The 15317-nt window shown below is 44.4% G+C and overlaps 1 pseudogene across 1 annotated transcript in view; it reads right to left on the bottom strand.

The window, feature by feature from the left end:
* Nucleotides 1-4075: 4075 nt before the first annotated feature.
* LOC146058561 (hydroperoxide isomerase ALOXE3-like) overlaps nt 4076-15317 on the bottom strand; it is a 13706-nt pseudogene continuing 2464 nt past the window's right edge. The window contains exons 5-11 of the transcript XR_014469867.1: nt 7531-7734; nt 6812-6898; nt 5862-6031; nt 5527-5648; nt 5238-5338; nt 4455-4625; nt 4076-4271 (exon numbers count right to left, since the gene is read on the bottom strand). The product of XR_014469867.1 is annotated as a hydroperoxide isomerase ALOXE3-like (transcript). The remainder of the gene's footprint in view (nt 4272-4454; nt 4626-5237; nt 5339-5526; nt 5649-5861; nt 6032-6811; nt 6899-7530; nt 7735-15317) is intronic.

Raw genomic sequence — 15317 nt, 5'->3', positions numbered from 1 at the left:
GTCATAGCAGTGTTGCCATATTGGCCAAGGAGGGCCTGGTTCACAAAAGTTCTGCAAATGGCGATAGATGGAACAATGAGACTTCCCGACTTACCAGATCTACTGTTCCAAGGGAAAGTCTGGTGGCCTCAGCCAAAATCCTGGAACCTGACGGCATGGCTGCTGAGTCCAGGAATCTGAAAGATCAAGGGTTTTCAGATAATGTAGTAGAAACATTATTGAGGGCAAGGAAAGTGTCAACGTCTAGCTCATACTAAACAATTTGGAAGAAATTCAGTTTCTGGTGCAAGGAGGAAGGAAGCAATCCAGAGGAAATATCTACCATATTGTTTTTTTTTTACAAGCAGGGTTGGACAAGGGTCTGGCTCTGGCTTCATTAAAGGTACAGATCTCAGCGTTAGGAGCCATCTTAGATCGAGACTTGGCTAATCGATATGTGAGAAGATTCGTACAGGCGGCTGGGAAGATCAGGCCCAGGATTAGGCAACCATTAACCCCATGGGATCTAAATCTAGTACTCAAAGCGTTGACAGAACCTCCTTTTGAACCATTGCAGGAAGTTCCAATTAAGTTTTTGATATGGAAAGTGGTATTTTTAGTTGCGGTGACCTCAGCAAGGAGAGTTTCAGAACTGCAGGCGCTGTGGGTAGAAGAACCCTTCCTTAATTTTTTTGAGGACAAAGTAGTAATGTGTACAAATCCCCTTTTTCTTCCGAAACTAGTGTCCACTTTCCATATCAATCAAGAGATCGTTTTACCTTCCTTGTGTGCAAAGCCGAAAAATGGGAAGGAGGAGAGGCTACATACACTGGATGTAGTTCGGGCGCTGAAGCTTTACGTTCAAAGGTCACAGGAAGACAAAAAGCTTGTTTGACCTATATTTCTACCCTCATTTAACACAGAGGGCCTCAAAGGATACCATTGCAAGATGGATAAGAAGTTGTATCTAAAAAGCCTACGAACTGAAAGGCGAAGAGCACCCGAAAGGTTTGAAAGCTCATTCGACAAGAGCAATAGCTACGTCGTGGGCAGAGAAAGGATCTGTCACGGTGGAAGAACTGTGCAAAGCAGCAGGATGGGTGTTGGTACATACTTTTACAAGGTATTATCGAGTCGACGTCTGGTCCTCGGCAGATGCAAGTTTCGGGAGACGGGTGCTCAGAGCAGTTATCTGAGGCATCGCTCAAGAGGAGCGAGATTTGTTTTTTTTTCAAATGGGAAATCTTTTTCGTTTTTGAAACATTATTATTTTTTATGGTTAGTATGAATTATCCCTCCCTATATTATTACTGCTTGGGTAACACCCAGTGTGTGGCTGCCAGGGGGGGTAGGTAGAGGAAATATCAGATTACCACCTGATATGTTTTCCTCTACTCCTCCATGGGCAGCATATATTCCCGGCTCTTATGTGGGTTGGTGGAGTGAAGTAACTAATGAACTGTGATTTGTTTTAAATCTGGAAGACACAGACCAAGGGAGGAGTGACCCTTATATAGGTGTCTTTTTTTCCCCTTTGAGAGTACTGCCCAGTGGGGAAGGAACCCAGTGTGTGGCTGCCATGGAGGAGTAGAGGAAAACATATCACGGTTTGCACAAAGTTCCACTGGCGAGGTAGTTGTGGCGGGGGAGGCTGGCGTCCAGTCCTCCACGCGGTGCACGCTTACCTTGCTTCTTCGGTCCCTCGGTGTCGGCTGTAGGTCCCCACAGCGTCTCATGGCTCAGGGGCGGCTTGCGAAAAAGGACGGTATCACCGGACTCCGCCTGCTTGCTGACCGGATCCCGGGTCGGGCGCTCAACTCCACTGGACAGGAGACTTGGTGAGTGTATAAGTGTGTCTTCTCCAACGCATGTCGACCTTGCGGCCTTCTGTGGGGACTTACAGCAGACACAGGCAAGAGAGTCAACACCGAGGGACCTAAGAAGCAAGGTAAGCGTGCACTGCGTGGAGGACGGGACGCCAGCCTCCCACGCCACGACTACCTTGCCAGTGGAGCTTTGTGCAAACCGCTCCTGGTGACTTTGCCCTTTGCCCCCACTGCCCTGCCCTCAGCCGAGGTTCACCCCCACCCCCTTCCTTCATGCATTATCAGCCAATAAAGCGGATTGTTTTAAATCTATCCATTTGTACAGCTCATCACTCCAACTTGCCTCACACTATATATATATATATATATATATATATATATATATATAGGGGTGCATCAGGTTACCTGTTATAGCATACTATTACCCTGCACAATTACTCTTACTGTACAACCACAGATAGCATTACAAAAGCGCAGGTCTCCATACCCCCTGTTCCCATACTGTCTGTTGGAGGGTGGCCCCCCTCCCTTGGAGACCAGCAGCTACCACACGATTGCATCAGGGAGCGCAGTGTCTATTCGCATACCCCCATGTTTCAATTGTTGCCTTTCAACTTCCAGGCTGCTAATCGTAACTTGACACAATACAAGGCACTCAGCAGATTGGGAGATACAGGAAGAAACCACGGCTCTGCCACCGTCATGCTCTCCACCATAGGGCACATTCTGTGCCAGTATGGAAGGATGAATATCACTTGTACTTGCTCGGTCCTTATTTTCCACAACACCTTGTGAATGAGAGCGATTGGTGGAAAAATGTACACTAGGGAGAAGTACCAGCTCTGGGACAGGGCATGCACTCCGCAGAACCCTTGGGCTGGATACCTGGAAAATAACCAAGGAATCTTTTTGTTGACTCATCACCATCCGATCTATCTCTGGCTGGCTGAACTGCTGTACTATCAGACAAAACACTGAATCCTCCAGATCACACTCTCCTAGCACAAGACAGTTCAGACAGGAAAGCTGCCACATGGTTGTCTTCCTCTGGTACATGGAGAGCTGATGTTTCTCGGCCCATATCATTATAATGATTACTTCTTCCAACAGTGGCCGACTTCTTGTTCCACCTTGTTGGTTTGTGTAGGAAACTGTAGTAACATTGTCCAAGAACACACAACGGTGAGAATCATCGATATCTCTGCCGAAGATCTCTATAGCTAACCGTACTGCCCTGAGCTCTTTGTGGTTTGAAGAGAACTCCGCTTCTTGAGGAGACCAGATGTCTTGACAAGTCTTGCCCAGACAATACACTCCCCAGACAATACACCCCCCAATCACACATCTGGAGCCCTGACCCTGCGCTTGTGGGAGGATACATCCCTGCGCTAGGATACCATTTTACAATGCGTTCCTGGGTTGTTGCATTCTGCCCAGATTGCATTATAAATGTGATGGGTTATAGATGGGCCCCTAAATAATTCCAGTAATAGGCATTTAGTAAACTTGGTACAATGTCATCAACTCACGTTAAACAAATCCCTAAATGCTTCATTTACTGTAGGAATATGGCTACATACCTACAGTAAATGCAGCGCCATCTTATGGCCAGAAGTCTACCACTTACATTAGTTCAAAGGAGACCTATAATTACCTGCATTAATCCCCCCTCCCCAAACATAAAAATACCTTCCTGCATGTCCACACCTTAACCCCATCACCAAACTCACTGGCTGGATAGTTGTCCAACATTAAGTACCACACCATTTAACTCATATGGTGAGGAGTGGATAAAGCTGCACTTGGGTTTTTAATGACTGCTTTTTCTTAGGTCAAGGCATTCCCTGGTGTGTACAGAAACTCTGCTACAAACTGTACACACATGTCCACAGAGCTCCTGTATATACTGACCACGAGGTATTGTACACTTACCGACTGGTCCAATGCTCCATGTTTGGTTGGGTTCAGCTCCCATAGCAGAAGATAGATATTTAGCTATAACCATTCCCTATACTGATCCTCTGGACACCCCTATGATATTCTGGGGTGTGTTCATTCTAAGAGCCAACACTTTCTCTCTCCCCCTCCCTCCCCCCCCATCAGAGGTATACACTATGTAAGAAATGAAATTCACAAGTTGTACTGAAATATTTAATCATAAATATCTGATAATGGCTTAAAAAACTGTCCAGTACTCTGCCAACACAGATGGCCAGTCCAAATCAGGACATTATACACTGGTAGCTAGGTCAGGCATGGTCAGTAGATCACAGACACCAGTCAGTTTATACAGATACGCTGTTCTCAATCACACTCGGGTCCAAGTAGGGATATGGCAAATGCATGTTCTTGTTCCTCTCTTTAATGGAGCGGGAGATATCAGCCAGCTTCTCCTGGAAATTCTTTATGAAGGTCTGTGGAACCGCCTCTGTAAAAACGCACATTAGGATAGTCCCCCAGACGTCTCTACAGGAGACCAGGAAATAGTGTTAAAATAAAAGCCTCAAAATGTCAATGAATACAGTAAGTCCATTCACCAAATAACAGTGATATGCACATGCATAGATTGTGGGATTGCACTGGTTAGATCAGCTGATCTAGTACTTACTCTGAGCATATTACAGTATTCATACTGGCCCCAGTACTCACCCGGTCCATTGGCTCTTTACTGAGCAGCCACACAGTGGATATGCCCAAACTGGTAGTGTTTACTTCAGGCAATGCAGCCAGGATACTCTGGGTTGTGCTGACCCCTTTTACTGAGGGAGGGGGGCTTCTCATCGATGTGGGACCATTAGGCATTAAAGTATAGAAGTCAGACTGCAATGAAACCAGACAGGAATGCTTTAGACCAGAAAAGCATAGAGCACACATTTACATTACAGGCCATGCTACAGTGTAGCGCAGCATTTCCCCAAACAAAAACTGGGTTGGCTAACAAATATCCAAAGTGCAGGTTTTTATGATGATTTCAATGGTTATGCAAAGGTGACTTCATTATTAAATCCAGATGGCTAAATCAAACTGACTGAGGTATTAATGAATAGCCTTTAAACCTGGAATGTATTGGCAGAGTATGGGAAACGGCTGTAGTACATTGTGTTTCCAGATCTACTGTATAGGCTTACCACATTATCTAGTACACATTGTCCCATGAAACATATACACAAGTGGTTCATAGAATATACAATTAGGCTTGTGACACATGTTACAGTTTAGAGTGGTTAAAGCATACAGTATATTTATACTATGTATGCCAAAGGTAGAGAAATGTTGCACAGCAAAGTTTAGGGTCAGCAACGCTGTAGGTCAATGTCTCCAATGGTTGATCTCAGATTTATCAATATGGTCTACAATTCTCCAGATCAAGGACAGAGTATGAAATACACCACATGGCAGCATACTGCAAAGTGGTGATATTCAGTCACTCACCTGACCATTGTTGACAGCTGCATGCTGAGCAGAACAAGTGAAGATCACCATGGTCAGGTACTTGATCAAACAGGCCTTGGTCTTCAAGGAGGAGGGCATGCCTAGCAAATGAAATAAGCCATTAGTCATCTAGCCCTTATCTTGAATGTTCCAGCAGCGTATAGGAAAGATATGGACCATCACATTTGGTTCTGTAGGACTTGATAACACCAGGATTACCATCATTTCGATGATCAGGTTGGCTCAGTGTGTACATCATTATGATCCGACAGAACAAGAAGTTACTAACCTGTAGATTTATAGGCCAAGAATCCCTCTTTGTAGATCTCATCCACCCATTCCTGAAGTTCTGGGTCGGTACTGACCACCACGTCACTCTCATAATAGTAATTAACAATATTGGATACAAAGCTAAAATGGATAAAGAGTTACAATGAGTAAATGAAGTATGGGTGATGTACATAAGTGATTACAGGGTGTGGAATTTTAGCTGACAAGATATGTTGGCAACATTAAGGTTTTCTATATCCTATTTACACTGACCAGAAGGTGACAAATCATTAAACATTAGAACATGTGGTAGTCTCCCTCTGGGAGGGCAGCTAGAAGGTTTTTCAAGACTACCTCTCCACAGCCAACCAGATCTTCATCCCATCCTCCCTGTACAGGTAATTGGGAATGGCCTCCAATCCTCTTGCCTGGATGTCATCAGGGAGACAGAGGCTGCTGTAAGTGACCTCATCCATTGCTTTTTTCAGCAGTATTGGAATCCCACCTTTCCCAGTTACTATTATCTGGAAAAAATACAAGAGGGTGGATGTGTGTTCGGTGCAATACTGCAGCTGATATATTTAGGCCAGGTGTGTGATTAAGGGTTTAACTTGCATATAAAAGGTTAGATTTTCTGTTACCATTGTACAAGAAAGGATTTCACCTTATCAAAGACCCCATCATGACCAATGAGAGTAGATCTGGCAATGATATTGATCTCAAGGGTATAACGAAGATGTGGAATTATTAGCTGGAAAGAGAGAAAGATTGCCATTAGGATCCCATCCGAAGTATGGGTGATGTACATAAGGGATTACAGGGTGTGGAATTTTAGCTGACCAGATATGTTGGCAACATTAGGGTTTCTACATCCTATTCACTGACCAGGTGGTGACAAATCATTGACCACATGTTCCAATATTTATCTCCCTCTGGGTGGTCAGCTAGAAGGTTTTTCAGACCTACCTCTCTACAGCCAACCAGATCTTCATCCCATCCTCCTGTACAGGTAATTGGGAATGGCCTCCAATCCTCTTGCCTTGATGTCATCAGGGAGACAGAGGCTGCTGTAAGTGACCTCTTCCATTGCTTTTTTCAGTAGTATTGGAATCCCACCTTTCCCAGTTACTATAATCTGGAAAAAATAAAAGGATGGTGGATGTTTGTTCTGGTGCAATACTGCAGCTTCTATATTCAGGCCAGGCGTGTGATTTAGGGTTTAACTTTCATATAAAAAGGTTACAGATTCTAAACCCTGTGGATGGCACAATATACTGTTACCATTGTACAAGAAAAGATTTCACCTTATCAAAGACCCCGTCATGACCAATGAGAGTAGATCTGGCAAGGATATTGATCTCAAGGGTATAACGAAGATGTGGAATTATTAGCTGGAAAGAGAGAAAGATTGCCATTAGGATCCCATCCGATATAGACCTTCATGGAGTAACCAATATATTTGAAATACAGAACACACCAGAATACATTTTAAATTAATTCTTGCTCTAGCATTAGCAGTCGCGTCATCCTTAAGTAATATCCAGAACCTAGTCCGGTTTTAATGTGTAAAAACAAAAAAAAACCCACACATGACTTACAGGTATTTAGTCTGAAATTTAAATGCAGTATAATGGTTTACTGCGAACAGAAGATAATGTGGCAGCAAATGTTCAGCCATAACATTATTCTTACACCTCTGGATGTCCCATGTGCAACCTGCGGCCCTCCAGCTGTTGTGAAACTACACATCCCAGCAGGCCTTGTCAGTTTTACTATTAGGGAATGCAAACTGTGGCAAGGCATGCTGGGATGTGTAATTTCACAACAGCTGGAGGGCTGCAGGTTGGACATGCCTGATCTAGAATATACATAACTGCGAGACCTAAGGAGACCTGCACACATATCCTTATAAAGCACCACTGGTGACACTTCCTAAGCCTCCATATTAAGACAACAGGGGCTCCACAGATATGCCAATGAGGAGACTGCCACTCCATGACAATATTGGGAAGCCAGATCTCACCTTGTACACTGGGTGGCCCATTGGAAGTTGTCTGGTGGTTGCAATGTTGAAGACCTCAGCAAAGAGATGAGTACGGAGAAGGTGAGTAGCCACTTGATGTACCTGGTAGTCAGAATTGCGCACCCAGATCTTGGCCAGTAACCAGTCACATTCAGAGTCACTGGGCAGGAAGATTGGAGAGTGCTCTCCTGGGGTTTGAGACAACTGTAATGCAGGATGATTATATGGTATTAGAGGTTTGGAAGTGGGCAGCAAATCTGCACATGAGCGTATTTCATAATTAAGCTTTAATGCATAAGATTTATCTATATCCCTACTGAAATGGTTCTAGTCTCACCTATACAATAGTAAGACATATGCCATCTGAAATCCATCAAAAGGTTGAAGTAATTACCAAATAGGATATTGCATGTTCTTTATAGAAAAACTGTATTTTATGGACCCAAGTGTGCGCAAATTTGGGATAATGAACAGCAGAAATGCTGGGTCTGGTGTTTGACTTCAGGCATGTAGAGAACAGATTATGGGTTCATAAAGTGAAAAAAGCAAGCTGACAATCTTGTACCAGTTCTATGAAGGATGTAAGCATTAATGTAATGTTAGATCATGAATTGGATTCTCACCATGGCCCTAACGGAGAAGGTTTTTTTTAAATCCTCTGCATGGGCTTCCTCCAGAGGTAGGATGGTTAGTTAGCCCCGAGCAAAAAAAATAATGTTAACATGTGGTTGGGAATCTAGATTATAAGGTCCACCGGGACAGGGACTGACGGCCAAATACACTTTGTAAAGCACTGCAGAATATGAGCTTTTTAAATAACTGGTAATGAAGGTCAAAAATTTTGCCCAGTAAAAATTAACCAAACCATTTTAGGAAGTACAAAAATTGAAGTGTAGGAGAACACATCTGTAAGGTCTTGTGTCCATCTGGACCACCCACCTCCTCTATATACTGGCATGGGTATTTTACTCTTGTTAATGGATCAGTTAATCCTAAATAACTAAGGATTGGGGGTACTAGAAGCTGTGAGGATACATGGGAGCTACAGACAACTCCAACTGTATTACCTTAATCAGAGTCCTATAACTGATTATATAAATGTAGGATACTGACGGGACTCGTTCATGGCAAGATCTCCTATTTACATCATATTAGGACTCTGGGTTTGTTTGTTTTTTACTTCTATTTCCCAGGCTTCGTTTTTATTGAAACTAATGCAATATACTGTAGTCAGTTTGTCCACATTTATAGCATTATCTGTAACAACCTTATAAAAAGTTATGGATTGAAATATTTTGCTCTAGCAAATTAGTCATCCCTTGTGGTACCCACACACCTGTGGTTATGTAGCTAAGGACCATTATGTAAGTATTTTCACACATTTTAATATTTCCAACTTAAAGACATTGAAGTCTTCTGTTGGCAGAGGTCTCTTATCCAGATGAGAGCTACAGTGTCTAGATAGACAGTAAGTCAACAGGGTCAAAAAGGTAGACCTTTCTCTACAAATTTTTTTTTTTACTTTTAGTTCACCATCCACATTAGCGTAGAGGGAGAATATAAAATAGTGCCTTAAGCATTGTGAGCGAGTCAATCTATGCAAGGGTAAGAGTTACACTAATTGATGGTCCACATCAACACCCCAAAAAAATAAAAATAAAGTTCTGTCCATGTTAACCTTTTAATGTCGACTGACTATCTAGACACTGTAGATACATCCACAACCTTGTATTTATCCTACACGACTCATCCATTGTGAACCATCTCCATTTAAAAGTGGTATCTGAGTAAAGACTGTTATTGTAACACCAAGTAATTATTTACCTCTCAATCAAGGTTTGGATCACTTTAAGCCTTTCATTCAAACAGCTTCATAAAAAACAGTAGCAGAAATATATAAGGCAAAAAAGGTCCTTGAGGGTTGGTGGAACTATTAGTCTGCCACCAACAACCTCCACCCCCATTAGGCGGAGCACATGCCAGTGCTAGGGTTTTTGGCAAATTAATGTGAGAACCTCATATTTTACAAAAAGGGCAGTGGTATGAAGACATGGTTACGCAACCCCATTCAAGTTATGCCATAGTAACACAGTATTCACATATCAATTGTAGTGCCCCCAATTAGCACCCCTTATGCATGCTACGACACACCAGCAGTGCCCTTTATTTGTGCTGTTAAACAGTGCTACTCCTTGTGTCCACATACAGTAGTAGTGTCACTCAAACACTGTCCGTTTTATTATTGCCGCCTATACACACACACACACACACACACACACACACCTGTTTGTCAGTCCAGTACTCACCACCCATGTTCCATCATCAGATCCATTCAACAGCTTCCCCACCACCCTGTCAACTAGTCTTCAGCATGCACAGAGACTAATTTTTAGTGGAGTCGCTGGAACAGGCTTTTCGGTTGGAATTATTGTGCAGGGCTATGTTGGAGGTGAAACTAGTACCTTTTATCTTTAGAGGTGACAGAATTCCATTCCACACTGTCTCCCTCCCCCTTCTTTAACCCCAAGGTTTAAACCGAGGATAATACAAAATATATGTACATACCTCTGAAAACGGATTAAGAATTGTCAAATATTTTTTAAGTAAGGCACAAAAATCAGAAAAATCCCAATTGTATATCCAACAACTATTAAGTAGGTAAATATAAACATGGCTAACAAGACAAAAAGTACTGACAAATAGCCAGTGAGAAATTAGTAGGGAACAGTAGGAATGGAAATTGAACCATAGGCCCAAGATCTATTGATCTTGGGAAAATATGCGAATTATACTCACCGATAATTCCTTTTCTTCCTAGAGATCCCATGGCAGCCATGACAGTGGGATATTCCCCTCCTCCTACCAGATTAGACAGGACTTTTTTCAGGGACCGCCCACCTTGGGTATAATAGCTCACACCTCCCTTCCCTCTGTGTCTTGCGAGTGTCTCCGCACCAAACGTCCCTGAAAAAAATTCTAACACAAAGGGTGGGAAATTAGTGGCTGCCATGGGATCTCTAGGAAGAAAAGGAATTATCGGTGAGTATAATTCGCATATTTCTTCTACGATCCCCATGGCAGCCATGACAGTGGGACATACCCAAGCTGTATAATAAACGGGAGGGAGCCAATATGAATGCAATAGTAATTTATTCAAGAGACTTATCTTATGGACAAGGCCTCTTCGATTACAAGATTCCCAAAGTGGGCTGTAGACACATTCAAGGCATAATGGTTAGTAAAGGTATGAACGGATGCCCAGGTAGCGGCTTGACAGATCTCCGATACTGACGCCTTGGCCCTTCTAGCCCATGATGTGGCGACTGCCCTGGTTGAATGTGCCTTGATTATAGGAGGTGGTCTCTTATCTTCATTTTTGTAGGCGAATACGATAACTTCTCGTATCCATCTTGAGATGGTTTGTTTCGTGGCCCTCGAGCCCTTCTTCGGACCCTCAGGAATAATGAACAAGTGATCAGACTTTCTCAACTCTTTTGTACGGTCCAGATACACTGAAACTGGTCTCACCAGATCCAGCGTATGATAGGCCTTCTGTTCCTCATTAATCGGATCAGGGAAAAACCTAGGCAAGGATATTTCCTGATTTAAGTGGAACGCTGATATGACTTTCGGCATGAAGTCTGGATGAGTTCTCAGCACAACCCTGTCAGGGAAGATCACTAAGTACGGCTTTTTGATCCAGAGGGCCTGAATCTCGCTCACCCTCCTCGCTGATGTTATAGCTATCAAGAATAGTACCTTCCATGTTAGGTACTTTACCGAAGTGTCTTCCAAGGGTTCAAACGGTTGTAGCATTAGTGCCTTTAGCACCAAATTCAGATCCCAGGGGGCCACTAAAGATTTTCTTGGGGGCCGTATTCCCTTGATTGCTCTGCAGAACTTCTTTACTAGCTTCTCTTCAGCTAATCTTCTGTCCAACAGTACACTGAGAGCAGAAATTTGTGACTTATAGTGGCTACCGCCAGCCCCAATTCGAACCCTTCATACAGGAATTGCAAGACTTTGGCCGTAGAGATATCGGCAAACTGCCCCTCGAACTTCCCCCATGAAATGAACCTCTTCCAGGTCTTGTAATATATGAGCGAGGAACCTTCTTTCCTTGCTTTCAACAACAATTCGGTCACTTGTTCAGACAAGTTATGACGCTTCAAAGTCGCCCGCTCAATCGCCATGCCCTCAGCGAGAAGCTCTCTGGCTCTGGATGACGTATTGGTCCCTGTTTTAACAGGTCTGGTATCACCGGCAACACCCAAGGTGGTTGCACCGCCATTCTTAACACCGAAGTAAACCAGGCTTTTCTCGGCCAAAATGGAAGCACTATCAGTACTTCCACTCGGTCTTCTCTGATTTTCTTGAGAACTCTGTTGATCATGGGAAATGGCGGGAAGACATATCCCAGAGTGAACTCCCACATCACTGAAAATGTGTCCAGTGGCTTGTGGGTGAAAGGATTGCGAGCAGAATCTGCTCACCTTCTTGTTGGAGAACGAAGCCATCAGGTCTATCTCGGGTTCGCCAAATCTGGCGACTATTTGACTGAGAATCTTCGAGTCCAACTCCCATTCTCCTGGCAGAATCCTCTTGCGACTTAGAAAGTCTGCTACCGTATTCTCTGGGCCTGGAATGTACACGGCCGAGATTGATTGCAGATTGCTCACTGATTGCTCACAACATGATCTTCTCCAACACTCTCAGTACAGGTAAACTCCTTGTACCCCCTTGGTGGTTTATATGTGCCACTACTGTCATATTGTCTGACATGATCCTTAGGTTGGCATTCCGCACCTTGTCTTGTAGGTAACAGATTGCTTCCCAAACGGCGAGCAATTCTCTGACGTTCGATGACCTTGCACTTTCTTCTGTGGTCCAAGACCCTTGTACCGAGCTTTTCCCGAGGTGAGCGCCCCAACCTTGGAGACTCGCATCGGTCGTCATCACCACAAATTCTGGAATGGAGCTTCTTGTCCTTAAGCCAGAGCTCCACCACCTTTACGAATTCTTCGTCTTGGCATTCAGAACTATCTGGAACCCCTAGTGGGTTTGATTCTTCATGAATGGGAGCAACTGCCACTGTATCTTCCTCATGTACCACTGGGCCCATGGGATGATATGTATACACAATGTCATCATCCCTAGAAGCTGTAGCGCCATCTTCAGGGAGCATCTTCCTTCTGTTAATAACAGCTGCGCCAGATTTTGTATTTTCAGACAGCGGTCTACCGACAAACTCACTGAAAACTTTACTGTGTCTATAAGAACACCCAGGAACTTGATCGTCTGAGTTGGCTGCAGCTGACTCTTCTTGGTTGATCACCCAACCATGCTCTTGCAGGAATTCTATTGTAGTTCTGACACTCATCTGGACCTCTTTCACCGATCTTCCTGCCAGCAATAGGTCGTCCAGGTACGGCCAGACTTGGATCCCCTGCTTCCTTAGTTCTGCCACAAGTGTCACCAAGACTTTTGTGAACACTCGGCGATGTCCTGAGCCCGAAAGGAAGGCAGGTGAATTGATAATGTTGCTCGAGAAGTGAGAACCTGAGACACTTCCTGTCCTCTAGTGACACAGGGACGTGATAAGCGTCTTTTAGGTCTATAGACGCTAACCAATCTTCTTGCCTGAGACCCATAAGGATAGAACTTATAGTTTCCATTTTGAAATTTAGTTTCTTGATAAAGAGATTCAATCCTCTCAGGTCCAAGATGGTCCTGAAACCACCTGTACTCTTCTCCACTAAAAAGATTCGAATAATACCCCAGACCCACTTGGTCTTTCGGGACATGATTCTATTGCTCATATTTGTAGAAGCTGTTGAATCTTCAAGGTGAGAGTCCTTTTCCAGTGTCTTCGCTGGAACTCTTGACCTGACGAATTTGTTCTTCCAAGGCCTCCTTAGAAATTTTATTTGGTAGCCCCTTCCCACAATCTTGATGACCCATCTGTCTGAGATCGATGTCTTCCAGATTTCCGAAAACTGAAGCAACCGGGCTCCGACTCTCACCATTGAACCACCGTCATAACTTGGAACCTCTCCGATATTGCTGCCTAAAGGACTGGCGAGTCATATTCGGATTTCCCCTACGGAAGTACTGGCGTCCGGGCCGATAGCTTCTTGCCTCTCTGTAAGTTTGCCTGCTAGACGTAGGGATGGGAAACCTATTCCTCCTATCCTGGGGTAGTCTCACGGATTTTCCCCCCCGAAATCCTCTGGATCATCGAATCCAATTTTGAGCCGAACAAGAACCCGCCTTCAAAGGGTAGCGCAGTTAGACGATTTTTGGAGTTGGCATCCGCACTCCAGGGCTTGAGCCAGAGCGCCCTCCTGGCCGTCACCCCTTGTGCCATCGCCTTAGCTGAGAACGACACCGCATCCAGAGAGGCCTCACAGGTATTCGATAGACTTCTGTATGGTTTGTAAGCTTCTCAGCAGATATTGCTTGGAAATCTTCTCGGTTATGTCTGTATGGAGCTCCGACGACCATAGCCTCATCGCCCTTGCCACCGATGCGATAGCCACGCTGGATTTAAGTGACAGTGCAGAGGTCTGGTGCAATTTCCTAAGCAAATTTTCAATCTTCCTTTCCATAGCGTCTTTAAACGCCGCCCCATCTTCCAGCGGTATGGTTGTTCTAGACATCAGCTCTGCCACCGCTGCATCAACCTTGGGCACTAGACACCACCTCAGGAAATCCTCATCCTTGAAAGGATACATCTTATCCACTCTCGCCCATCCAGCCATCCTTTTATCCGTGTTGAACCACTCCTTATTGATCATCTCACGGACTACTTTGTGAGCCGGGAATGTTCTTCCTTTCTTAGATCTATCTTCGAAAAGTGGATCCGCTGTGGTGTCTGAAACTTCTGGGTATCGATTTGTAAATGCTTTTCAACACACTTTCCACCAATGCGAGGTTGAAAGATCTCACATCTTCCTCTTTCTCCTTCCTCAATGTACTCTGCTTCCAATGGTTCTATCTTCTCCGAAGAACCACCCCCTTCTGTCAGCATTCCAGCCTGCTCTCGAGACCTCTTGGGTTTCTGAGACTGCAAGAACTCCTCTTTAGAGACAAATGACTTTTGCATCCAATCCATTAGTTTTTTAAGGACATCTGATTGGTCCAACTTGTCCACCTTAGGCTGTGGAATTTTGTCACAATCTTCACACAGTCCTCTTATCGGCACTGGCAAATGCTTTATCACAACTCATGCAGGTGCAGGTAAGGATTTTCTTCTTAGCTGTCCTTTTTTTTTTATGAACAGGTGATTTAGGCACACTGAAAACAAAGCAGAAACCTAACTAGTATCATGCAAAATAAAATCAAACTAATGCCCAAAACCAAAGGGCTTACCTCAAAGGGGCAATGTCAGGCTGCTGGGAAGAAGGTGCTTGCTGCTGGCTTTCCTCCATGGTTCTGCTGCTGTACAACACCAAAGCACCTGTAATCCATGTCCGTTTATATTAGGTCAGCTTTAACCCTTCTACAGCCAGTAGCGCTTCAGTATTGCTATTTTAGCGCTGATTTCCGCAATGCGGAACCAAAATATCGGGTCCCCATTTCCGGGGACACCATTCGGCCACACACTTGGTGCACAACGCTGGCAGAAGTGACGTCTATGCGCACTTCCGCCGCACGCGTCCCAGCACCCGGCAGCTCGCAGCGTCGGCTCCCAGCCGGATACCTACACGCGCTGACGGCCGCCCGACAGATCTCCCTGCCAGCTCCATCTTCCGGCGTGCTCGCCACTCAGACCCTTAGGTACTGCC

Source organism: Crinia signifera, chromosome 2 (assembly GCF_055691185.1).
Source record: "Crinia signifera chromosome 2, ASM5569118v1, whole genome shotgun sequence".
Taxonomy (NCBI): Eukaryota; Metazoa; Chordata; class Amphibia; order Anura; family Myobatrachidae; genus Crinia; species Crinia signifera.
This window is presented reverse-complemented; position numbering and strand designations above follow the sequence as displayed.